Here is a 27974-nt window from a genome sequence, read left to right as displayed (position 1 = left end):
ATGCTAGAAGAACAGAACTTTGTACCGCAACTCCAGGTTCAGGTGAGTAACCCTGAGGGCATGGTGGCTGTGGCCTTCACACCCATTGTTCTGCACTGCAGCATAGACACCCTTATTGGCCAGTCCACCAAAGTCAAGCTTCAGCCATCCATTCCTCAGCGTTTCAGGATGGACGGGCACAGTACACCAGAGCATGCAACGAACAAGCCCCTTGGGGATAAGGAGCAGCTAGCAGCTGCCCTGGAGAACCCACCAGCTGGGGACTGTGGCCTGTAGGACCTCTCCTGAGCCTGGCTTTTAACCCCCAGCTCCCCATGGCTCATGGCCTTGTTCTCTTGAATCACTGACAATGAGAAACTAATATTTTGTATTTTGTAATAAACCCTTCATTTATATTTTACAAAATTTGAGGGCTTCCCTGGTGGCGCAGTGGTTAAGAATCTGCTTCCATTGCAGGGGACACGGGTTTGAGCCCTGGTCCAGGAAGATCCCACATGCCGCGGAGCAACTAAGCCCGTGTGCCACAACTACTGAGCCTGTGCTCTAGAGCTCATGAGCCCCAACTACTGAGCCCGCGTGCCTAGAGCCCATGCTCTGCATGCAACAAGAGAAGCCACTGCAATGAGAAGCCCGCGCACCGCAACGAAGAGTAGCCGCCGCTCGCCGCAACTAGAGAAAGCCTGTGCGCAGCAACGAAGACTGACACAGCCAAAAATAAATAAATAAAATAAATTTTAAAAAAAAAATTGAAGTTTCATGACAAGACTTCTTTTAGGTTATTGTCCCTAATGTTACTGCTTTGCAAGAGTTCGCTTTTATTCCGGATACAAACTCATTACACAGTTATTTATGGAAAATGGTTAGTCTTTTAAATAAATTATTCTAGGTCAATTACATATCCATATGGAAAAAATAAAATTTGACTCATAAATCATGATATACACAAATAACAAAGTCAGAAATATTGAAAATCAAAATGTAAATAAGTATGGAAAATAAAACAACAGGCTTTTTAAAAATAATCATAGTATAAATACCCTGGGTTTGCAAAAGTGTAAGATGTATTAAACAGAGCATTAACAAATTTAAAATTTGGACATTAAAAGTATAAATTTCTGTTAATTAAAATTCACAAAGACACTCATAGTTTCTTGCTCTGACAAAAACAACTACATCCTGGTAGAAATGAGTATAACCAATGCCCAGATCTTGGTTTCTAATATCATTCTTCAATAAAAGGAAACATAGTTCTTTGGAGAAATAGCTAATTCTAGGTCTGGGATAGGGAACATACAAGATAAGCCTGGGGCATCTTTTAGTGTCAGAAAATAAGAAGGCACTCAGACAAACAGACAAAGACACACAACCAAGGGACTATGTCAAAAGGGCACAGGAGCAAATTGAAAGATTGCTTAGTGACCAAAGCTGTAACAATGTAAGCAACAAAATAACTAATGCATTGGATGGTCACCCAAAGTTTAAAATTAATATCCGTGAGTCCATGGATATTACATAAATAAATGATAAAATACATAAATAACTAAATGGGGGTATCTAAGTTTATTCAGGCTGCTATAAAAAAATACCATAAACTGGGTGCCTTATAAGTAACAAACATTTATTCTTATAGTTCTGGAGGCTGGGAAGTCCAGGATGATGAGGCCAGCAGATTCAGTGTTTGGTTAGAACTTCCTGGTTTACAGACAGCTATCTTTTCACTGTGTCCTCACATGGCAGAAGGGGCTAGGGAGCTCTGGGGCCTCTATCATAAGACACTAATCCCATTCATGAGAGCTCCACTCGACCTAAGAACTTCCTAAAGGTACCGCCTTCTATTACCACCACATTGAGCATTAAGATTTCAACATGAATTTTGAGCAGACACAAACATTCATATTATAGCATGGTGGCAGACAAGACAGATTTGTCGAGAAGAATTCCAAAACATTTATATAGAAAATCTGCTCCCAAGGATTTTGAGCACAATTCCCTGCTCTTTGAATGTGTGCTGCTCATAGTGACTTTCTTCCAAAGAGTACAGTATGGAAAGACAGGAAAAAGAATGATTCTACAATGGAGAAACACTCCCTCAGCCAGATGATAAGGGACAACATCAACAGGATAAATCATGTTGATAGTATATACTCTTGATATAATGCAATAAAAATGGGACTTTACATCTATAGTCTTCCTCCAAAGAATACATAACCCCAGACACAAGCAAAACATCAGAGAAATCTCAATTGAGGGACATGCTACAAAATACTGACCAGTACTCCTTAAAACTGACAAAGTCGTCAAAAGCAAGGTCTAAGAAACATCATGGTCAAGAGAAGCCTAAGCAAACATGACAGCTAAATGCACCATGGTATCCTGGATGAGATCCTGGAACAGGAAAAGGACATTAGGTAAAAACTAAGGAAATATGAATAAAGTATTGAGTTTGATTAATGATACTATATCAACATCAGTTCATTAGTTGTGACAAATGCACCATACTAATGTAAGATACTAGCAATAGGGAAAACAACGTGTGGGGTGTATAGAAATTCTCTTTCCAACTTTTCTATATTTCTAAAACTATTCTAAAATAAAAAGCTTATTACAAATATTCCAAGAAAGTAAAAAGTCCAGTCATTGAATACAAGGATATCTTAAAATACACATAAACAATAAAGGCCTTGTATTCAGAATATATTGGATAATGTAAATAATTTTTTAAAGTATGCTTTTTGATGTATAAAGTTTAAGATAAAGTTTAGATTTATTTTAGGATACATTTTTAGGATACAGTTTGATTAGTTTTGACCAAGGTATGTAATAATTTAACAAATACCACAAAAAAGATCAGAAATATTTTAATCACTCTCATGTCCCTTGTAAACAATTCCATTTGCCAACCCAATTATTCCATTAATTTTCTTTGTTGTTTTTTTCTGTTTTATCTTTCATTAGTATCTACCCTTATCTTTATTAGTTTCTTCCTCTGCTTACTTTGAATTTAATTTACTCACCTTTTCTAGTTTCCTAAGGTAGAAGCTTATATAATTAATTTTAATTTTCTTTTCTTTTTTAATATAAACGCTACTACAAATTTCCCTGTAAGGCATGCTTTAGCTGAATACCACAGATTTTATAGGGTGTGTTTTCATTTTCATGTAGTTCAAAATATTTTCTAATTTTCTTTGTGATTTTTCCTCCAAAATATGTCTTATTTTAAAAGATGGTGTTTAATTTTAAAATGTATTTCAGTTTTGTCAGTCATCTTTCTGCTATTGATTTAGACTTTGATTTATTGTGGTCAGAGAATATAATTTAATGGTTTTAGTTCTTTTAAATGTATTAAGACTTACTTTAATGGCCTAGGATATGATTTATTTTAGTGAATATTCCATGTGCATTAGAGGAAAGTATACATCCTCTGATGGGCAGCTACAGTGTTCTAAAAACATTAATTATGTCAAGTTGCTTGCTGGTGTGTTCAAGTGTATTATGTGCTTATTGATTTTTAATCTACTTGTTCTTTCAATTACTGAGAGAGGAGTGATGAGATTCTGTACTATAATTGTGGATTTTTCTATTTGTCCTTTCAAATGATATCAGTTTTTGTGTATATTTTGATATTTTCATATATTTTGAAGCACTGTTTCTAGGGTTATACACATTTAGGATTTCTATATTCTCTTGATGAATTGGCCTGTGCATTAACATGAAGGAATCCTCTTTTTCCCTAGTAACATTCATCATTCTAAAGTCTAACTTATTAGCATAGTTCCTCAAGATTTCTTTTGATTAGTGTTTTTATTGCATATTTTTTATTATTTATATTTAATGTGTTTTATCTTTGTGCTGAGTCAGTTTTTTGTGGACAGCATAAAAAGTGATGAGTTGTTAATGTTAATATAAAAGACATGCCTCCTAATTAAAATCCAGAAAGTTCAGATATATGAAGAATGGAATGAAATCTATTTAAAATAATGCCATTGTGGATGAAAAACTAATTGTTTCTTCTATTTCCTTCCAGCTTTATGAATATCTGCCCCGAAATTTGTTCTTCCCCTAGGCTTCTCAAATTCCTAAAGCACTTGGCCTTTTATTCTGTTCCTCAAACAAGAATCCTAGGAATCATCTTTGAATCTTCCCGCTCCTCCCTCACCTTCTTCTTCCCAGGCAGTGGATATCTTCTCAAACTGCATGGGTTCTCTCTTTTTTTTTGTTTTGAATATGAATTTATGCATTTATTTATTTATTTTATTACAAAAAAAATTTTTTAACATCTTTATAGGAGTGTAATTGCTTTACAATGGTGTGTTAGTTTCTGCTTTAAAACAAAGTGAATCAGCTATACATATACATATATCCCCATATCTCCTCCCTCTTGCATCTCCGTCCCACACTCCCTATCCCACCCCTCCAGATGGATACAAAGCCCCAAGCTGATCTCCCTGTGCTATGCGGCTGCTTCCCACTAGCAACCTATTTTACATTTGGTAGTGTATAAATGTCCATGCCACTCTCTCATTTTGTTCCAGCTTACCCTTCCCACTTCCCATGTCCTCAAGTCCATTCCCTACGTCTGTGTCTTTATTCCTCTCCTGTCCCTAGGTTCTTCAGAACCATTTTTTTTTTAATTCCATGTATATGTGTTAGCGTACAGTATTTGTTTTTCTCTTTTACACTTACTTCACTCTGTACAACAGTCTCTATGTCCACCCACCTCACTACAAATAACTCAGTTTTGTTTCTTTTTATGGCTCAGTAATATTCCGTTGTATATATGTGCCACATCTTCTTTATCCATTCATCTGTCGATGGACACTTAGGTTGCTTCCATGTCCTGGCTATTGTAAATAGAGCTGCAATAAACATTGTGGTACATGACTCTTTTTGAATTATGGTTTTCTAAGGGTATATGCCCAGTAGTGGGATTGCTGGGTCATATGGTAATTCTATTTTTAGTTTTTTAAGGAACCTCCATACTGTTCTTCATAGTGGCTGTATCAATTTACATTCCCACCAACAGTGCAAGAGGGTTTCCTTTTCTCCACAGCCTCTCCAGCATTTATTGTTTGTAGATTTTTTGATGATGGCCATTCTAACTGGTGTGAGGTGATACCTCACTGTAGTTTTGATATGTATTTCTCTAATGATTAGTGATGTTGAGCATCCTTTCATGTGTTTGTTGGCCATCTGTATATCTTCTTTGGAGAAATGTCTATTTACGTCTTCTGCCCATTTTTGGATTGGGTTGTTTGTTTTTTTTGATATTGAGCTGCATGAGCTGCTTGTAAACTTTGGAGATTAATCCTTTGTCACTTGCTTTGTTTGCAAATATTTTCTCCCATTCTGAGGGTTGTATTTTTGTCTTGTTTATGGTTTCCTTTGCTGTGCAAAAGCTTTTAAGTTTCATTAAGTCCCATTTGTTTATTTTTGTTTTTATTTCCATTTCTCTAGGAGGTGGGTCAAAAAGGATCTTGCTGTGATTTATGTCATAGAGTGTTCTGCCTATGTTTTCCTCTAAGAGTTTGATAGTGTCTGGCCTTACATCTAGGTCTGTAATCTATTTGGAGTTTATTTCTGTGTAGGGTGTTAGGGAGTGTTCTAATTTCATTCTTTTACATGTAGCTGTCCAGTTTTCCCAGCACCACTTATTGAAGAGGCTGTCTTTTCTCCATTGTATATCCTTGCCTCCTTTGTCATACATTAGTTGACCATAGGTGCGTGGGTTTATCTCTGGGCATTCTATCCTGTTCTACTGATCTATATTTCTGTTTTTGTGCCAGCACCATACTGTCTTGATTACTGTAGCTTTGTAGTATAGTCTGAAGTCAGGGAGCCTGATTCCTCCAGTTCCATTTTTCATTCTCAAGATTGCTTTGGCTATTCGGGGTCTTTTGTGTTTCCATACAAATTGTGAAATTTTTTGTTCTAGTTCTGTGAAAAATGTCATTGGTAGTTTGATAGGGCTTGCATTGAATCTGTAGATTGCTTTGGGTAGTATAGTCACTTTCACAATGTTGATTCTTCCAATCCAAGAACATGGTATATCTCTCCGTCTGTATCATCTTTAATTTCTTTCATCAGTGTCTTATAGTTTTCTGCATACAGGTCTTTTGTCTTCTTAGGCAGGTTTATTCATAGGTATTTTATTCTTTTTGTTGCAATGGTAAATGGGAGTGTTTCCTTAATTTCTCTTTCAGATTTTTCATCATTAGTGTATAGGAATGCAAGAGATTTCTGTGCATTAATTTTGTATCCTGCTACTTTACCAAATTCATTGATTAGCTCTAGTAGTTTTCTGGTATCATCTTTAGGATTCTCTATATATAGTATCATGTCATCTGCACACAGTCACAGTTTTACCTATTCTTTTCCAACTTAGATTCCTTTTATTTCTTTCTCTTCTCTGATTGCTGTGGCTAAAACTTCCAAAACTATGTTGAACAATATTGGTGAGAGTGGGCTACCTTGTCTTGTTCCTGATCTTAGTGGAAATGGTTTCAGGTTTTCAACATTGAGAAGGTTGATGGCTGTATGTTTGTCAAATATGGCCTTTATTATGTTGAGGTAAGTTCCCTCTAAATGGGTGTTGAATTTTGTCAAAAGCTTTTTCTGCATCTATTGAGATGATCATATGATTTTTCTCCTTCAATTTGTTAATATGGCTTATCCCATTGATTGATTTGCATATATTGAAGAATCCTTGCATTCAAGTGGGATAAACCCCACTTGATGATGGTGTATGATCCTGTAATGTGCTGTTGGATTCTGTTTGCTAGTATTTTGTTGAGGATTTTTGCATCTATGTTCATCAGAGATATTGCCCTGTAGTTTTCTTTTTTGTGACGTCTTCGTCTGGTTTTGGTATCAGGGTGATGGTGGTCTCATAGAATGAGTTTGGGAGTGTTCCTCCCTCTGCTATATTTTGGAAGAGTTTGAGAAGGATAGGTGTTAGCTCTTCTCTAAATGTTTGATAGAATTCGCCTGTGAATCCGTCTGGTCCTGGGCTTTTGTTTGTTGGAAGATTTCTAATCACAGTTTCAATTTGAGTGCTTGTGATTGGTCTGTATATATTTTCTATTTCTTCCTGGTTCAGTCTCAGAAGGTTGTGCTTTTCTAAGAATTAGTCCATTTCTTCCAGATTGTCCATTTTATTGGCATATAGTTGCTTGTAATAATCTCTCATGATCCTTTGTATTTCTGCAGTGTCAATTGTTACTTCTTTTTCATTTCTAATTCTGTTGAGTCTTCTCCCTTTTTTCTTGATGAGTCTGGCTAATGGTTTATCAATTTTGTTTATCTTCTCAAAGAACCAGCTTTTCATTTTATTGATCTTTGCTATTGTTTTCTTTGTTTCCATTCCATTTATTTCTGATCTGATCTTTATGATTTCTTTCCTTCTGCTAACTTTGGGGTGTTTTTGTTCTTCTTTCTCTAATACTGCATGGGTTCTTATTTCAATGTTCAAATATCTAGAATTTGACCATAATTCAGCATAGCCATTTATATTTCAAACTATCATTATCTGTTTTCTAAATCATGATAATATCCTTCTAATTGGTCTTGACACTTTCACTTCTATTTCAGGGCAGATGGAAGTTTATCTAATAATGGGGAATGGATTTGGAGAGGCAGTGGAAGATAAGTAAAACATTCGTTGTTACATCCCTAATTAATATTTAATATGTTGGTGTTTTTTCAAGCCTCAAAGGAAAAGAGATGTAGAATGTATTTTTTGTTGTTGTTGACATACAATATTATGTTAGTTTCAGGTGTACTACATAGTGGTTTCACATTTACATACATTATGAAATGATCACCACAATAAATTTAGTAACCCTCTGCCCCTGTACCAAGTTATGATACTGTTATTGACCATATTTCTTATGTTGTGTATTATATTCCTGTGTCTTACTTATTTTATAATTGAAGGTTTGTACCTCTTAATCCCCTTCACCTACTTGCCCCCTCACCACCTTCCCCTCTGGCAACCACTCATTTGTTCTCTGTATCTATGAGTCTGTTTTTGATTTGTTTTGTTGGTTCATTTGTTTTGTTTTTTATATTCCACATATAAGTGAAGTCATATGGTGTTTGTCTTTATCTGTCTGACTTACTTCACTCAGCATAATACCCTCTAGATACATTCACATTGTCACAAAAGACAAGATTTTATTTTATTTTTTTATGGATGTGTATATATACCACATCTTCTTTATTTGTTCACCTATTGATAGACACTGAGGTTTATTCTATATCTTGACTATTGTAAATAATGCTGCAGTGAATGTTGGGTTACATATATCTTTTCAAATCACTGTGTTGTTTTCTTTGGGTAAATATCCAAAGTGGAATTGTTGGACCACATAGAAGTTCTCTTTTTAATTTTCTGAGGAACCTTCATCCTGTTTTCCATAGTGGATGCAACAATTTACCATCCTACCAACAGTGCATGAGGGTTCCCTTTTATCCACATCCTCACCAACACTTTATATTTGTTGTCTTTTTGATAATAGCCATTCGGACAGGTGTGAGATGGCTTTGATTTGCATTTCCCTGATTATTAGTGACTTTGAGCATCTTTTCATGTGTGTGAGATGCAGAATATTGTGTGAAATCAACCTTTGGCTTGAGTCAGAAGTAAGAGGGAACCTTCATAAGATACTAGGTTCTATATTGGATTTGTTAACATAAACTGTTTTTTTTTTTTTTTTTTTAACCCATAGTTTAGTATATTACTAGCTGTGCAACTTAAACTTCATTTGTCTTATCTCTTTGATTATTACACAGTTCTAGAGAAAAGAATTGTTGGTTTTATTTTTATTACAGGTACCTAAGGTTTGGAGGGGTTAAACAAATAAGTGATAAGAGTTACAATCAGAACTATATTTAAAAAATATGTATGATTTCCATTACACCATCTTGCCTTGCTAGCGGCAGGACATCTTTGCAATAACTCAGGTTTGAAATAATGAGGAGGCTAATTGCTGGCTATGGGAATGGGAACTTTCTGTAATTAGCAGATCAAGTTGAAGGGAGAATCTATAGAACTTGATGAAAGTATACAACAGATAATGAATTTAGAGAAGGCAAGACTAATGGTGGAGTTTGAGAGCTGACCCTGGGAGACTTGTGCCTAGTTTATTGTAGAGGCACCTGGGATTATACATCATTATTCCAGGTTACTTTAGTTACATTATTGATTTGAGGAGTCTGTGAAATTTCTCTCCTAGTTATAATTCAACTGCTGCTGATTCAATGTTCAAAAATACCTACTGCACTCCCTAATCCAATGAAAGATGAGAACTACATTGATATATTTGCCAGATTTTTGTTGTTGTTACTTCTGTTGTTATTTTCATTTTTCTTCACAAACTCCAGCTGTCCCTCAGTCCCTCTATTTCTACTGCATTCACCATATACTGTTCAGCATGAAGCTTACAGAAGCACAATCATGCAACTCTGCAGGTGCAAATGTGACACATTCGGCACCTGCAGATATTTGGAAAATTCACCAAGAGGCCTCTTCAGCCGTTAGGAGATGGGAAAAAAAAATAAGTAGTGGACAACATAAACCCTTAATATTGTTATTCTTATTATTTTTTCAAAACCAAATGCCTTCCAGTATGTCTCCTAGAGGACCAAATCAAAGCCAAGTTTGAATTAAAAATAAAATAATAACTCGTTTTGGGTTCTCCAAATACATTAAAGCACTAGAAATTCTCTTAGCTGCCTGCAAAAGAAAACCATTCTTCTTAATGGTCACATAATTAAAATCGGGAAAATACATTTTTTACAGAGCTCTTTGTAAGTAAAAATTACCTGTGGGGAAACAATATGAGGTATTTCCATCAAAATGTTTTTTCCCTCAAATAAAGTTCATTCTCTCTTTCAATGCCTTCATCAACCAGCATCAATAAGCATTTGTCCCAACCACATATTAAAAGATGAGAACCCTCTAAGCAGTTAAAAAGTAAAACTTTAAGTTTCTCATCCCTTTTAATTTTAATTAACCACAGATCATTTTAGTGTGTGTATTCATCCTTTCATATATAGTGTTGTGGCTGACCTTTAAAAGTGTATGGAAATTAAGAAATGCAAAGCTACAACTCCTTCAGCAATCAAGAAACTTGATTCATTTATTCATTTATTTTGTTTCTAGTGTCCACATATACGAATCAAAAAAGTGGAGAGAACACTAGGCATTTTGATTGATCTGACATTCCAGGAAATACTTTGGAATTGGCACTTGGCCCCTTATGGCTGAACTAAAATGATGTTAAGAGAATAACGAAAATCTATCAAGATTGCCTTATTATAATTTGAGTAACCTTTATAATAAAAAAAAAAAAATAGACCATTGTGTATCACCGTTTCTTCATATTGATAAGATTTGCAATAACCAGCCACAAAAACATAATTTGAGAACCTCTTGGAATTTATCGCATTGGAAATGGTGTATTAAAGGAAAAGGGTGCTTCCTTTATTGGAAACACCATGGACCAGGTACTTTTGCTTATATTATTTTATTAAATCCTACACTGGTGTCCAGAAGGTAAAATCATTAACTGCATTTTCTATAACAGAGACTCATTATACCATGTACTTAGTACATATTATATATTCTAAGTGACTTACATATATTATTTATTTATAGTATGCTTAATTATCATAGGAGGAAGATACCATTATAATCGCCATTTTATAAATGAGGACACCCAGGCACAGAGGAGTTATGCAAATTACCCAAAGGCACACATCTAGTAAATGGTAGAGATGGAATTTGAAACCAGAGAATCTTGATCAAGCATTCCCATATTTAGTCACAAAGTGATAACTCTTAGGTCACTCCTGCATTAGTCAATCAAAGTTACCAAAAATGCAATAGAGGGATTTTTAAAAAGCCAAGATAATATCACCTAGTGGTTCTATTCAAATGTATACTAGGGAACCACAGTATTGTTAATACAGAACTGTAGGGGGCTGTAGCATTGTGTAATCCTGGAAGAGCTGTGACACCAAAATACTTCAGGATAATTTCCCTACTTCTTAATGTAATCTAAATCTAGCATGTAATCAAGATGCAATACAAAAAAAAAAAAAAAAAAAAAAAACCTATGGGGGGTGGAGATAATGGTGGACTCCAGGAGGGCTCAAACCAAGGAGTACTTCCCAGAACTTCTGCTGCCAGTGTCCTTGTCCCTGCGGTGAGGCACAGCCACTCCCCTGCTTCTGCAGGAGACCTACAACACTAGCAAGGCTGGAAACAGGAGAGTTACCATTTGTGTTGAATGGAAATTGTCCCCATCCAAGAGGTGCAGTTGTGCAGGAAACCAGCAGAGGGCAGCACGAGGTCATACATGTCTATTGTCTTCTAGTACCAGTCTTCTCAGGCAAGTTCTGAACGGGTAACAGGCCTCCCGAGACACAAGATCATAATATGAACATCCCCAAATGAAAAGATGGGTTCAGGAAACTTGCACAAGCCTCTCAGATAGCCTCATCCACCAGAGGGCAGACAGCAGAAGCAAGAAGAACTACAATCCTGCAGCCTGTGGAACAAAAACCACATTCACAGAAAGACAGACAGGAGGAAAAGGGAGAGGGCTATGTACCAGATGAAGAAACAAATTAAAACCCCAGAAAAACAACTAAATGAAGTGGAGATAGGCAATCTTCCAGAAAAAGAATTCAGAAAAATGATAGTGAAGATGATCCAGGACTTTGGAAAAAGAATGGAGGCAAAGATTGAGAAGATGCAAGAAATGTTTAACAAAGACCTAGAAGAATTAGAGGACAAACAAACAGAGATGAACAATACAATAACTGAAATGAAAAATACAGTAGAAGGAATCAATAGCACAATAACTGAGGCCGAAGAACGGATAAGTGACCTGAAAGACAGAATGGTGGAATTCACTCCTGTGGAACAGAATAAAGAAAAAAAGAATGAAAAGAAATGAAGACAGCTTAAGAGACCTCTGGGACAACATTAAACACAACACATTCACATTATAGGGGTCCCAGAAGGAGATGAGAGAGAGAAAGGAACCGAGGAAATATTTGAAGAGATTATAGTCGAAAACTTCCCTAACATGGGAAAGGAAATAGCCGCCCAAGTCCAGGAAGTGCAGAGAGTCCTATACAGGATAAACCCAAGGAGAAACATGCTGAGACACATAGTAATCAAACTGGCAAAACTTAAAGACAAAGAAAAATTATTGAAAGCAGCAAGGGAAAAACAACAAATTACATAAAAGGAAACTCCCATAAGATTAGCAGCTGATTTCTCAGCAGAAACTCTACAAGCCAGAAGGGACTGACATGACATATTTAAAGTGATGAAAGGGAAGAACCTACAACCAAGATTACTCTACCAGGCAAGGATCTCATTCAGATTTGATTGGGAAATCAAAAGCTTTAAAGACAAGCAAAAGCTAAAAGAATTCAGCACCCCCAAACCAGCTCTACAACAAATGCTAAAGGAACTTCTCTAAGTGGGAAACACAAAAGAAGAAAAGGACGTACAAAAAAAAAACCCAAAACAATTAAGAAAATGGTCAGAGGAACATACATATCGATAATTACCTTAAACGTGAATGGACTAAATGTTCCAACCAAAAGACACAGGCTCACTGAATGGATACAAAAACAAGACCCAAATATATGCTGTCTACAAGAGACCCACTTCAGACCTAGGGACACATACAGACTAAAAGTGAGGGGATGGAAAAAGATATTCCATGCAAATGGAAATCAAAAGAAAGCTGGAGTAGCAATACTCATTTCAGATAAAATAGACTTTAAAATAAAGAATGTTACTAGAGACAAGGAAGGACACTACATAATGATCAAGAGATCAATCCAAGAAGAAGATATAACAATTATAAATATATATGCACCCAGAATAGGACCACCTCAATACATAAGACAACTGCTAACAGCTCTAAAAGAGGAAATCGTCAGTAACACAATAATAGTGGGGGACTTAAACACCTCACTTACACCAAAGACAGATCATCCAAACAGAAAATTAATAAGGAAACAGAAGCTTTAAATGACACAATAGACCAGATAGATTTAATTGATATTTATAGGACATTCCATCCAAAAACAGCAGATTACACTTTCTTCTCAAGTGTGCATGGAACATTCTCCAGGATAGATCACATCTTGGGTCACAAATCAAGCCTCAGTTAATTTAAGAAAATTGAAATCATATCAAGCATCTTTTCTGACCACAACACTATGAGATTAGACATCAATTACAGGGAAAAAAAAACGTAAAAAACACAAACACATGGAGGCTAAACAATATGTTACTAAATAACCAAGAGATCACTGAAGAAATCAAAGAGGAAATCAAAAAATACCTAGAGACAAATGACAATGAAAACACGACGATCCAAAACCTATGGGATGCAGCAAAAGCAGTTCTAAGAGGGAAGTTTATAACTATACAAGCCTAACTCAAGAAACAAGAAAAATCTCAAATAAACAATCTAATGTTACACCTAAAGGAACTAGAGAAAGAAGAACAAACAAAACCCAAAGTTAGCAGAAGGAAAGAAATCATAAAGATCAGAGCAGAAATAAATGAAATAGAAACAAAGAAAACAATAGTAAAGATCAATAAAACTAAAAGCTGGTTCTTTGAGAAGATAAACAAAATTGATAAACCTTTAGCCAGACTCATCAAGAAAAAGAGGGAGAGGACTCAAATCAGAAATGAAAAAGGAGAAGTTACAACAGACACTGCAGAAATACACAGCATCCTGAGACACTACTACAAGCAACTCTATGCCAATAAAATGGACAACCTGGAAAAAATGGACAAATTCTTAGAAAGGTATAACCTTCCAAGACAGAACCAGGAAGAAATAGAAAATATGAACAGACCAATCACAAGTAATGAAATTGAAACTGTGATTAAAAATCTTCCAACAGACAAAAGTCCAGGACCAAATGGCTTCACAGGTGAATTCACTCCCTAACAGCATACACAAAAATAAACTCAAAATGGATTAGAGACCTAAATGTAAGACTGGACACTATAAAACTCTTAGGGGAAAACACAGGAAGAACACTCTTTGACATAAGTCACAGCAAGCTCTTTTTTGATCCACTTTCTAGAGTAATGGAAATAAAAACAAAAATAAACAAATAGGACCTAATGAAACTTAAAAGCCTTTGCACAGCAAAGGAAACTACAAACAAGATGAAAAGACAACCCTCAGAATGGAAGAAAATATTTGCAAACGAATCAGCGGACAAAGGATTAATCTCCAAAATATATAAACAGTTCATGCAGCTCAATATTAAAAAAACAAACGACCCAATCCAAAAATGGGCAGAAGACCTAAATAGACATTTCTCCAAAGAAGACATACAGATGGCCAAGAAGCACATGAAAAGCTGCTCAACATCACTAATTATTAGAGAAATGCAAATCAAAACTTCAATGAGGTATCACCTCACACCAGTCAGAATGGGCATCATCAGAAAATCTACAAACAACAAGTGCTAGAGAGGGTGTGGAGAAAAGGGAACCCTTTTGCACTGTTGGTGGGAATGTAAATTGATACAGCCACTATGGCGAACAGTATGGAGGTTCCTTAAAAAACTAAAAATAGAATTACCATATGACCCAGCAATCCCACTACTGGGCATATACCCAGAGAAAACCATAATTAAAAAAGACACATGCACCCCAATGTTCACTGCAGCAATATTTACAATAGCCAGGACATGGAAGCAATCTCAATGCCCATCGACAGATGAATGGATAAAGAAGATGTGTTACATATATACAATGGAATATTACTCAGCCATAAAAAGGAATGAAATTGCGTCATTTGTAGAGACATGGATGGATCTAGAGACTGTCATACAGAGTGAAGTAAGTCAGAAAAGAGAAAAACAAATATCGTATATTAACGCATATATGTGGAACCTAGAAAAATGGTACAGATGAACCAGTTTGCAGGGCAGAAGTTGAGACACAGATGTAGAGAACAAACGTATGGACACCAAGGGGGGAACGTGGCCGGGGGTGGTGGTGGTGGTGTGATTAATTGGGAAATTGGGATTGACATATATACACTCATATGTATAAAATGGATAACTAATGAGAACCTGCTGTATAAAAAAATAAATTAAATAAAATTTAAAAATTAAAGGGCTTCCCTGGTGGCGCAGTGGTTGAGAATCTGCATGCCAATGCAGGGGACACGGGTTCGAGCCCTGATCTGGGAAGATCCCACATGCCTCGGAGCGACTAGGCCCGTGAGCCACAATTGCTGAGCCTGCGCGTCTGGAGCCTGTGCTCCGCAACAAGAGAGGCTGCGATAGTGAGAGGCCCGCGCACCGCGATGAAGAGTGGCCCCCCTTGCCGCAACTAGAGAAAGCCCTCGCACAGAAACGAAGACCCAACACAGCCATAAATAAATTTAAAAAAACAAACAAACAAAAAAAACAAAAAAAAACCCAAGGGGGTATTCTCTGGCAGTCCAGTGGTTAGGACTCCATGCTTTCATTGCCTAGGGCGCAGGTTCAGTCTCGGGTCTGGGAACTAAGATCCCGCCAGAGGTGTGTCACAGCCAAAAAAATAAAAATATAAAAATAAAAATTGGGACTTCCTTGGTGGCACAGTGGTTAAGAATCAGCCTTCCAATGCAGGTGACACGGGCTCCAGTGCTGGTCCAGTAAGATCCTACGTGCCATGGAGCAACTAAGCCCGTGTGCCACAACTACTGAGCCTGCGCTCTAGAGCCTGAGAGCCACAACTACTGAAGCCCATGCGCCTAGAGCCTGTGCTCCGCAACAAGAGAAGCCACTGCAATGAGAAGCCCGTGCACCGCAACTAGAGAAAGCCCGTGCACAGCAATGAAGACCCAACACAGCCAAAAATAAATAAATAAATTTATTTTTAAAAAAATAAATGAATAAAAAATAAAAATTAAAGGAGAAAAAGAATGCTTTAAATAAGTTGGGAAGCAACTAAGGAAGAAAAAAAAAAAACCTAGCAGAAAGGGCCCAAATTGAGAATTTAAGTATAAGATCCTTTAGTGAGTATCAAGGAGAGCAAGTCTTTAAGAGCAAAATATTTGTAAAAATATTCGCACGTGTCTTCATTTTTTTTTTTTTTACTAAACTCTAGGGACAGTTTAGATCAGGAGTAGAGGGATTCAAACAAAAAAATGAAGTAATGCAGTAGTTTGTGAAAGACGATTTGTCTCGCTTTATTTCTAATGAGGTCAGAGTCTTACCTTAAGACCTACCTTACCTAAAGTAAGTCTTTGAATTCGACTTACTTTATTTTGTTTTTAAATAGCAAAAATAAAAAAGATGTTTAACATCATTAGTCATTAGGAAAATGCAAATTAATATCACAATAAAATACCACTTTACCTCCATGGCTAAAATTGAAAAGACTATCCATATCATGAATTGTCAAGGATGTGGAAAAACTGGAACTATTATATACTGCAGGTGGGGATTTCAAATTATATCACCACTTTGGAAAACAGTTTGGCAGTTTCTTAAAAAGTTAAAACATACAAAGGCCGTACTGCTGGGTGTTTCATGACAAATTTGCCCCAATGGTATTCAATCTTATGAATCTGACAGTTGACGTGTTATTACTTTTGTATTACTCTTGTGAAACTCCTGAAGCCACCATTTGCTTTAGAAATTAAACATCTCTATTTTTTTCTTAAGACTTGGGCATCCATTTCTTAAACATCTTAGTCTTTTCTGCCTGTAAAAAAAATAATTATTCTTCAAAAGCCAATTTGAATATTCTTTCTCTGTGAAGCCTTCCCTGATCTATTCTACATGGTATTAGTTTAGTCAAGACTGTTAAAACAAATGGCCACAAACTTGTTGTCTTACAACAACAGAAATTTATTCTCTCACAGTTCTGGAAGCTATACCTCTGAAATCAAGGTGTTGGCAGGGACCTGTCCTTTGTGAAGGTTTTAAAGACTCCCTCTTTGCCTCTCCCAGTTTCTGGTGGTCTCAGGCATCCCTTACCTTGGGGCAGCAGAACTCCAATCTCAACCTCTGTCTTTACATGGCTGTCTTCTCCCTATGTGTGTCTCTTTCTCTGTAACCAAATTTTCTTCTTAAAAGAACACCAGGGGCTTCCCTGGTGGCGCAGTGGTTGAGAGTCTGCCTGCCGATGCAGGGGACACGGGTTCGAGCCCTGGTCTGGGAAGATCCCACGTGCCGCGGAGCAACTGGGCCCGTGAGCCACAATTACTGAGCCTGCGCGTCTGGAGCCTGTGCTCCGCAACAGGAGAGGCCGCGATGGTGAGAGGCCCGCGCGCCGCGATGGTGAGAGGCCCGCGCACCGCGATGAAGAGTGGTCCCCACTTGCCGCAACTAGAGAAAGCCCTCGCACAGAAACGAAGACTCAACACAGTCATAAATAAATAAATAAATAAATAAAAGAACGTGAATTTCTTTAAAAAAAAAAAGAACACCAGTCATACTGAAATTAGAGTCACTTTAACCAGTTTGACTTTATCTTAACTAATTAAATCTGCAAAGACCCTATTTCCAAATAAGGTCACATTCTGAGGATCTGGGTGGACATGAATTTTTAGGAGATGCTATTCAACCCAGTAGAGTCCACCCTATGGCCACGAAAAATTCACATCAACCTACATACAAGATACATTCATTCAATCCCAATATCCCAAAAGTCTTAATCTCTTTGAGCATTAACTCTATACCAAAATCTCACATACATATCAAGTTAAAAATGTTCAAATTTCATCATCTAAGTAATCTAAATTTAAAAAGTTAATAATAATCTAAATCATCTACAGGTGGGATTCTGGGTATGGTCAATCCTGGGGGAAAATTTCTCACTGTCTTTGTACCTGTGAAACTGGAAAAATTACCTGATTACAAGTTAAAGAACTGGCATGGGATAGACATTTATATTTTGAACTGGAGAACATGAAAAGAATAAAGGAGTTACTGATCCAAAGCATTTTTGGAATCTAGCAAAGTAAATTCCGTTAGGTTTCACAATTGGAGAATAATTCTCTGGTTCGATCTCCCTTTGGATTTACGGAAGGTCTTTTTTTGGGTGCAAGGAGGCCCCAATAGCTCATCCTCTGGGCCTACAGAACTAAGTCCATTATTTGTGCCTCTGGGTCGACCTACCTGGCTTCTGCTTCTTCCCTCAAAGTGATTTTGCTTTTTCTTGAAGGGTAGCTCATGTTTGTACCTGAATAGTTTTTTCAACTTGTTTCCTGCCTACAGAATCCTAGAAGACCAACTGCCTTCCTTCATTTCATGCTGTTTCTGTCCCCTTCAGTTCAAGCTGACAGTGTTTCTGTTGATGAAACATTCTCAAAAATTTTGTCAGGTGGTGCACAGGCTTAGTTGCTCCACGGCATGTGGGATCTTCCCGGACCAGGGCTCGAACCCGTGTCCCCTGCATTGGCAGGCGGATTCTTAACCACTGCGCCATCAGGGAAGCCCTGGGCCGTTTTGTTTGAGCGCCTCTCAGAGAATTTCTGGAAAGCGAGGTAACCCTCACATGTTTTCAAGTGGGCATCTAACACCGTCGCCATTATGCAATCGTTGCAGGGGTTGGCATATGGTAAATAGTAACGTGTTAAAACTAAACGGGTCACATCATATTTTAAATATAATGCAGGAAGTATTAACACCGCCATGATTTTATACTAGGATGCATTTTAAAATACAAGAACAAGCTCTTCTTTAATAGACAGTTTGCATATTTCCTTTTTCTCTTTGTATTTTCAGTCCCCTCCCCCCATGAATTGATGAGAAAGTGAAAAAAAAAACTTGTCAGTTTTCCATGTATGTTGAAGGAATCCATACCATAAGGAATCCATACCATTATACAAGAAGGTTCTTTAAAGATCGTGCCTGCATAACCCATCTCTATTCCTGACTTCTCATGATCTGGGTGACTATATCCATGTGTCACACACATAATCTCCTCAGCAAAAGTTATTAAGGCACAACCGTGGACACGTTTCCAGAGCATTCTATCTCAATAGGGTGAAAAATTTCCAAATCATCAAGTACTGGTTCATTTTTGCTTAACAGTTCTTTTCTCAATTTATCTTTTTGCTATAAACTAAATTAGCAAACAGGCCACCCATTCCAGAGCTTGGTGGGAATCTCCTTAGATAAATATCCAAGCTCATAGCTTACAAGTTATACTTTCCACACAATACTAGAACTCGATTCAGTCAAGTTTTCTGCCACTATGACAAAGATCACCTGCCATCTAATGTCCAGTAATAAGTTTCTTCTTTCCTTCTGAGACTTCACTAGAAACATCTTTAATGTTCATATTTCTACCTGTTGATTCTGTGAATGATGATATATGTAATTCTTTAAGACAACAGAAGATTTCTCTTATGTACTGTTTATTCTGTACTCTTTCTGATCTCCCACCAGATTTGCCTCTAACATTCATATTTCTATAAACCGCCTCCTCAAGGCAACCTAAGATTTTTTAATCATGCTCCTCAAAATTTTTCCAGCCTTTCTAGCCATTACCCGATTCCTAGCTACTTCCACATTTTTAGGTGTTTGTTAAATAGCTACACAACTTTTGGTACCGAGATCTGTATTCGTTTCTGAGGGTCACTGTAGGAATTACCAAAAATTAGGAGACTTACCACAAGAGAAATTTATTCTCTCATAGTTCTGGAGGCTAGAAGATATAAGCAAGGCCAGGTTTTGTCTGAAAGCTCTAAGGAAGAAACCTTTCTTGCCTCTTCCAGTTTCCAGAGGCCTCAGGCATTCCTTGACTTGGGACAGCATAACTCCAATTTCTACCTCCTTCAAAGGCTATCTTCCCTCTCTGTGTCTCTATATTCAAATTTCCCCCTTCATAATAAGGACATAAGTCACTGGATTTAGAGCCTATCCTAATCCAGTATGACCTCATCTTAACTAATTATATTTGCAGAGACTGTTTCCAAATAAGGTCACATTCTGAGTTTCCAGATGGACATGAGTTGGGGGGCAGGGAAGGGGCACTATGTAACCTAGTACAAACACTAAACAAAATCAGCTCCCCTCATCTGAATGTTCTCATAATACCCTATATCAAATTCTACTATAGAATGAACATATTATACGATAATTGTTTAACTATCTGTCTACTCTATAGAACAATAATGATCATGAACGACAGATTTTATTTTTAATTTCTTACGTCATTATCCCCATTGTCTAGCGTAATGACTAAGACATGATCAATAAATGATTATTTAATGACTTACAAATGAATAAGTGCTCGCTCCATATATCCTAGAGCTAAAGTTAAATTGAACAAAATGGTTTACAGTCACTACTAAGGTTATATTGAACACATTTTAGTATCAAAGCCCCTGTTAGCTTTTCACATAAATGGTTTAAAAGATTGCCCTAAAAAAGTAAACACTAAAGTTGCATCTAAAGTGAATGCCATTACAATAAAAAATAGAGAGGTCTTGTTGTAGTAAAATTGTTTTACCTATGTCAAGTGCTTTTCTGTGGAAACAGATCTCTCCAGCAACACGTTAAAGGACAAAAATTTTTTAAAAGAGCAGAGTTGCAGTATTAAAAATTGCTCAAGCTATTTACATTTTTGTAAAATGGATCTCCAATTTTATAAATTACAGACATTTGATTTTTTATTGTCTTTTTCTCTCCATAGTGAACTTTTGCAGGAAAAAATTAACATCATCTAAATCTTGTTCACTCGTGTCCTTGCCCAGTCATTGGCTTGTTCACGTAAAAAAACTAAAACACTAACAAAAGCAAAAAAATCTTAATAAAGAACTTAGAGATCGTCTCTTAAACCAATTTATTATTTCAGTGAGAAAGCAGGGTTTAAGGACTAGCAGTTCTTTTACTTAGCAGTTTATAGCATTGATTCTCCTAAGAACTGTAAGTTAATAATGTGAGTTTTTAAGGGCTAATGGAAACAGTATACTTATCTGTGATAAATCTGTTCAAATCAATGTATCTTACTGAGTAAGAGTGTGGGGTTCTGTCATCAGACTGCATGCATGTTAAGCTTGTATCCCACATTCACTATCTCCGGAATCTTAGAAGATATGTTCTCTAAGACTCAATTTCTTCAACTGTAAAATCTGTATAAAAGCAGTACTCGGTTCATTTGGTTGATGGAATGACTCAATGAAATCATCACTTTTCACAGTGCCTGTCACACAGAGGAGCTATTTTTCGGTTCCTTTTGTTTTTATTTCCCTCTTTTCATGACCAAAGAGGCTTACTAAAATATTGCATTTACTTGCAATTAATAAGATTCTTATCAGCTGGTATTATCATACTTGATGGTGGAGTTTAATTGAGGTGGCAAAAGTGGTGATCTCATTCTGACCAAGTGCTGAGATTGGCAGATGCATAAGGCTTTGACAAAGAGAAAATAAGAAACAAAATTGAATGTTACTTAATAAACATATTTTAGTAGACTACATTTTTCTGGTAATAACTTGAAAAGAAACAAAAAAATACATCATTGGTGGAAATATTTGGGGTGGTAAAAACTTTGAATGTTTAATTCCTCAACCTTAGTCATATGTGAGATAGTCTTTCTCTTTTTGTCCCATTCCCCCACTCCTTGTGCAGACAGAAGCATATGCAATGGAGGCAACTTGTTGAGTAATGAAATTCATTACAGTGGAGGGTGTCATCCAATTTGAAAGGATGAGAGTGGAGGAGCTGATAACTGTGTCTCCACTTGTCATAGAGAATGTTACCTTGTTTGACTAGAAAATGTCCACTCCAATGGCTACTTCTCCAGACCACAATTAATGTAGTTATGTACAATAACAAAAACAAAAAAATCACAATTTTGCTTGAATATTAGCATTACATTAATATGAACTTTGTTTATCTGATCCTATGAATTTTTGTTTTAGCTAGTGAACTTACTCAAATCAGGAGTGTTTAGCAGGAGTTTGAACAGATTTTTACAGACATTTCCTCTAACTGGCTCTGTAGAGTATACCAGTTGTGTATATGTATGTACATATGTACAATATGTATGTTTCCCCCTTTGGATATTTGTTTCTATCCTAATTACCAGAAAAGACACAAAAAGAAATTTGAACTAGTTATTCCAGCATCCTATATTTAATTTCAAACTGTCAGAAAATATTTCCATACAACCTCTATTGTAACATAAATAAGAAAGTGATAGCTTTAAAAACATTCTAGTGTTTTCCCATTCTTCAAAAAATAGTTTAGACTAAAAGACTAGTTCTTTCTTAAGACATACCATGAGAGAGCTGAGAGTTACCACTCACGATCTTTAATAAAAATGTGTTTACATTTGCCAAGAAAGGAATTATTACAAGTTAATGTTCCAATACAAGTTTCTAACATGGAATTATATCAACACAATTACTATAAGAGTATCTTCCATATCTTACTTTAAAATTTCGTTGGCTACAAATAGAAGAAAAGCCTATAAGTGGAAAGTTTTCTGTGACATTGAATCAATGCTATTTTGGAAATCCTGTTTGGTTGTTGCTTTTTGTTGTGTTTTGTTTTTCTGGTGAGACAGGACAAGTTTCCTATGTGTTCTGGCAATTAAAATTTCCCTACAAATAAAGCAAGAAGATTTGCTCCAGTGCAACTGGCTGTAGAACTGCATGCTCTTTCAATATAAGAAAAAAAAAATCCCCTTCCTACTTCACCTCCAGCAGTCCTCTTCACTTGGAAGCAGTGGGGAGTGTTCAGGTATACACAGAGCAGCTGAGTTATATAGCTCTCAAATCCCTTTATTTACCCCCTTTTAAAGATTTTATTTATTTATTTATTTATTTTTGGCTGTGTTGGGTCTTCGTTGCAGTGCGCGGGCTTCATTGTGGTGGCTTCTCTTGTTACGGAGCACAGGCTCTAGGCACGTGGGCTTCAGTAGTTGTGGCACGCGGGCTCAGTAGTTGTGGCTCGTGGGCTCTAGAGCGCAGGCTCAGTAGTTGTGGCGCACGGGCTTAGTTGCTCCGCAGCATGTGGGATCTTCCCGGACTAGGGATCGAACCTGTGTCCCCTCTATTGGCAGGCGGATTCTTAACCACTGCCGCCACCAGGGAAGTCCCTATTTACTCCTTTGAAAAATGGTTTTCCTCTGGAAAAAGTTCATGAAGACTTATGGGAAGGAAAAGGTAAATTTTATTTAATTTCCCCACAAATCTCACAAATATTCCCTCTAGTTAAGACCACATTTCCAAGAAAATATGGTGGGTTGTATGGTATTATAGACTACAGAGACAAAACAGGGAATAAAGCCAAAACAATGAAAAAGTTAACTTCACTGAATTAATCAAGAAATTTAATTCAGATTTTGGGGTAGGGTTGTATTATACTTGCTTTTACCAACAATAGGTTATTATACAACTTTTGAGTCATAGTCTTTTAGTTCTGTCTCCCTACTTTGAAGATCAAACTGGAAATGCCCTTAAGAATGAGAAGGGGATTTTTTTTTTGCGGTTTAGAAGTATTGGGGTCCAGGGAAGGCCACCCCAAAATGGCATACTTATTATTTTGAATTAAAGTGACTTAAGAAATGGCCAGTACAAGAGGGGCACTCTGACACCCTCTTTTCTGTCTCCCTGAAAACAGGAATAAATCTCCCATGTGAAAGGTGCACTCCCTGCATCTAAAGGTAGAAGGATACCCTTATCACCAAAGATAGGAAGATAGGGAATTTGGGGCTGAGGAGCCTATATAAACAAACCTGGTACTTCTTTAATTTATTTCCTCAAGCCCAAACTCTGTTCAGATTCTTTATTAAGTGGGCACCCAAAACCTAGGTTTCTTTGCCCTATCAGTTGCTAACAAATTTATTGTTTCTTTGTCTAAAAAGTATAAAAGCTGCCTGCTTTGGCACTTCTTAGGTCCCATTTCTATGGGACCTCCATGAACATGAATTGAAATGTATTTCTTTTTCTCCTGTTAATCTGTCTTGTGCCTAATTTTTTATTAGTCCAGCCACAAGAACTAAAGAGAAATTTCCCCCTCCCTGACAGAGTTAACTTTGCATGACTGTTCTAAACTTCTTGGTTTAAGTTGTGAGTGCCGAAAGTTCAAACTTTCTTTGAACAATAGGCTTCAATTTATATATTTTTATTTTTTAAGACTAAGCCTCTTTAAAAAAATCGATATCAAATTAAAGCAGAGTTTCCAAATACTAATAAATATTTTCACTTAGCTACGCTTTTATATGCTCATTTTAAATTGTATTTGGAAAAAACGTTGGGTACTGTTGTCTTTTAATTGACTGGAAAGTTTCAAATTCTCTAGGTTTTAGTTTTTGATGAGCTGTGAAGAAGGCTTTTTAATGAGTTGGTGAGTGACACTGATTACCATTAAATCACATTAAGCAGAGGAAACAATGCTATTAACTTATAGTTTTCTAGATTCCATAATAGCTAATGCATAGGCAGTCTTAAAGATTAGCAATCCCCCAAGACACAGAGCAGCTAATAACTCACTCTGAAGAGTAATAGAAAAATATTCTTGGACATAATTTACTGATATCCTCAAACTTGGTTATAATCTAGACAAATTTTAGACATAATTAAAATGATGGTTTGATAATGATAAAAGTGATATCACCTCCTGCTTAATTATCATAGCAAATGTTACCAAACAGAGCACATATTGTAGATTTTCTACATCCCAGGTAGTGCTGGATATGGTTCGTTGTAACTTTTATAGACATTCCCTTTCATTTTATTCCCTCAGCCATCTCTTCTATTTAAGCTAATAGCATTGGTACTTGCTCTCAAAGACAGCATTCTAATGGAACACCCTGTCTTTGATCTCTCCATTTTATCTTGGCTTACATAGTATATTTAGCTTCATAGATTAATTTTCCTAAAGCACAGTTTGGGTAGATTGATTCCTTGCTTGATTATATTTCCCATTGCTTAGTAGAGAGAACTTAATTTTCTTAGTGGAGCATTCAAGAAACTTTACAATCTGATCCCTTTTTATTCCCAAACTTCTACCAGTCAACTTCATATATACTCTAGGTGAACTTCAACCATTCAGTTTCTGATAGGTTTCAGATGAGCTGAGCTTCTCAGCATGCATTAAATATAGTACAATGTATCTTCATCAGTGAGCAGCAAATAATTCAGAGGTATGTGGCCAAATTTTGATCCATTTAAAAAATGTGTTTTGATATAACTAAAAATACTTGCAGTTATGATCTGGCCTCTCAGAGAGACTATTTAGCAGAGGTCATTCTAAGTGGGGTAGAACAGAATGTGATTTGCCATAAGACAGAGGTAAGAAATGTAATGTCAAACCACACCAAGGACAAATACTTGCTCCCTGGGATTAATAATAATTGCTTTGTAAGTATATAAGAAAGCTCAGTCAGGGCAGTCAATAGTTCAACTCAAAAAGCAATACAATATTGAAGGACCACCAATTCAACAATGCAGTAACTGTGGATACCTTTATAGACTATTTGGAATGCTGTTACAGTGTATGGTGATTGTGTTCTCTTTATTATTCTCTCATATAATGTTTTTATGAGATTTTTAATCACTTTACGTGTGCTACTAAAAAAATATCTAGTATTCTGAAATGGGCTACAAATGCAAAATATGTGTACCAATGCTTTTAACTAATCCCTTTTTCCTGGAAAGTCTTACCTCTACTCTTCCACCCCCAATCCCCACCTTGACTTCTCATCCTTCAAAGTGTTCTGCCTCAAAATTGCTTTCTTCATTAGCTACTCATCTTCTAAGTTTCTGTAATATTGTGGTGGAACCTCCTTGTGGAGGCACTTCTCTCATTTTTTTCTGCTTTGTTTTATCATCCTCTGTTTTTCTTTCCTTCTTTAATAGTGTTGAAACTTCTTAGGGGTATGGTTTTGTCATAATCATACGTACTTCTGAATTTTCAGTATTCTTCATATTTCATGACACCCATTGGGTCTTTGAAAAATATTTGTTGAATAAATGCTTGAATTAAGTATGAATGAGTGGACATCTTTTTTCAAAAAGGAAAATAAATATATAATGTTTATTTTGAAAAGACTAATATTAAATTGTCCTAAGTATAGACATAACCCTAGTTTATTTATCCAATGTCAATTAGATATTTAAATGATTGATTTAATTATTTTAGGCCTTCTTTGCCTAATAGGTCATAATGTTAGTTTTACCAGAGATGTGGGCCTTCTTTTCAATTTTCTAAATGTGCTATGTTATTTTATCCATACCATATTCATTATAATTGGGAAAGATAGATTTTTTATTTTAAAGCATATTTTTGACATTTTAACTGATGATAAATTTTTGAAAACTCTTTGATACCATCAGTATTTAGTATAGTTATGGATTTCACGTCCCCTCCAATTTTTTAAGTGGGATTTTTTTAATCTCCATTATCAACTTTTTCTCAGATATTTTTGCAGAAATGCTCTGTGTTAACTTTGATTTCATTTACTCTTTTTTTTTTTTTATAAATTTATTTATTTTATTTTTGGCTGTGTTGGGTCTTCGTTGCTGTATGCGGGCTTTTCTCTAGTTGTGGCGAGCGGGGGCTACTCTTTGTTGCGGTGCGCAGGCTTCTCATTGTGGTGGCTTCTCTTGTTGTGGAGCACGGGTTCTAGGCGCGAGGGCTTCAGTAGTTGTGGCACACAGGCTCAGTAGTTGTGGCTCCCAGGCTCTAGAGCGCAGGCTCAGTAGTTGTGGCGCACGGGCTTAGTTGCTCCGCGGCATGTGGGATCTTCCCGGACCAGGGCTCGAACCCGTGTCCCCTGCATTGGCAGGCGGATTCTTAACCACTGCACCACCAGGGAAGCCCTTCATTTATTCTTAATAATAATTCCTTGTTTTCATATCCTAACTATATGCTTTTGAGCATGCTTGCTACTATTTTCCTCTCTCTTTTTTTTTTTGTCCTTGAGATTGATGTTTCATCTTAAAGCAGGGATTGTTAAGTAGAAAATTATTCTACTACTTACAGTTATAGCCACTGCATTTATAGGCTATGTACTACCATGAGGACAAATGTCATTCTGAGGGGCAAGAGTCATTACAAACCTGCTCTCAGCAATCCCATATATTGGTACCACTCTTGTCGAATGGATCTGAGGTGGCTTTTCCGTAGATAAAGCAACACTCACGTGATTCTTCGCTTTTCATTTTATCCTCCCCTTCATCATTACAGCACTAACAGCTGTCCACCTACTATTTCTCCATGAAACAGGATCCAACAACCCCACAGGAATCCCATCTGACACAGACAAAATTCCATTCCACCCGACATCCTAGGCACTCTACTACTAATCCTAGCCTCACTAATACTAGTCCTATTTTCACCCGACTTGCTAGGAGACCCTGACAACTACACCCCAGCAAACCCACTCAACACACCACTGCATATTAAACCAGAGTGATATTTTCTATTCACATATGCAATTCTACTATCAATTCCCAAAAAACTAGGAGGAGTTTTAGTCCTATTACTCTCAATCCTAATTCTAGCATTTATCCCAATACTCCATACATCCAAACAACGAAGTGTAACATTCCGACCCCTTAGCCAATTCTTATTCTGAGTGCTAGTGGCAGATCTACTAACACTAACATGGATTGGTGGACAACCTGTAGAACACCCCTTCATCATTATTGGACAACTCGCATCTATTTTATACTTTCTTTTAATTCTAGTACTAATACCAGTAAATAGCGTCATTGAAAACAATCTCCTGAAAAGAAGAGTTTTTGTAATATATCATATTACCCTGGTTTGTAAACTAGAAAAGGAGAACAACACACCTCCCTAAGACTCAAGGAAGAAGCCCCGAGCTTCGCCACCAGCACCCAAACCTGAAATTCTACTTAAACTATTCCCTGAAATTATATTATAAGACATTTACAGAATTGTTAAGTACTATATCAGTATCAAAACAGCCCATTTTATCATAAACTATT

At 36.5% G+C, this 27974-nt stretch overlaps 1 pseudogene; it reads left to right on the top strand.

Annotated features, from left to right (window-relative positions):
• On the top strand, window positions 1-27826 carry LOC137772253 (cytochrome b-like; annotated as a pseudogene).
• The last annotated feature ends 148 nt before the right edge of the window (window positions 27827-27974 follow it).

Source organism: Eschrichtius robustus, chromosome 11, assembly GCF_028021215.1.
Source record: "Eschrichtius robustus isolate mEscRob2 chromosome 11, mEscRob2.pri, whole genome shotgun sequence".
Classification (NCBI taxonomy): domain Eukaryota; kingdom Metazoa; phylum Chordata; class Mammalia; order Artiodactyla; family Eschrichtiidae; genus Eschrichtius; species Eschrichtius robustus.
This window is presented reverse-complemented; position numbering and strand designations above follow the sequence as displayed.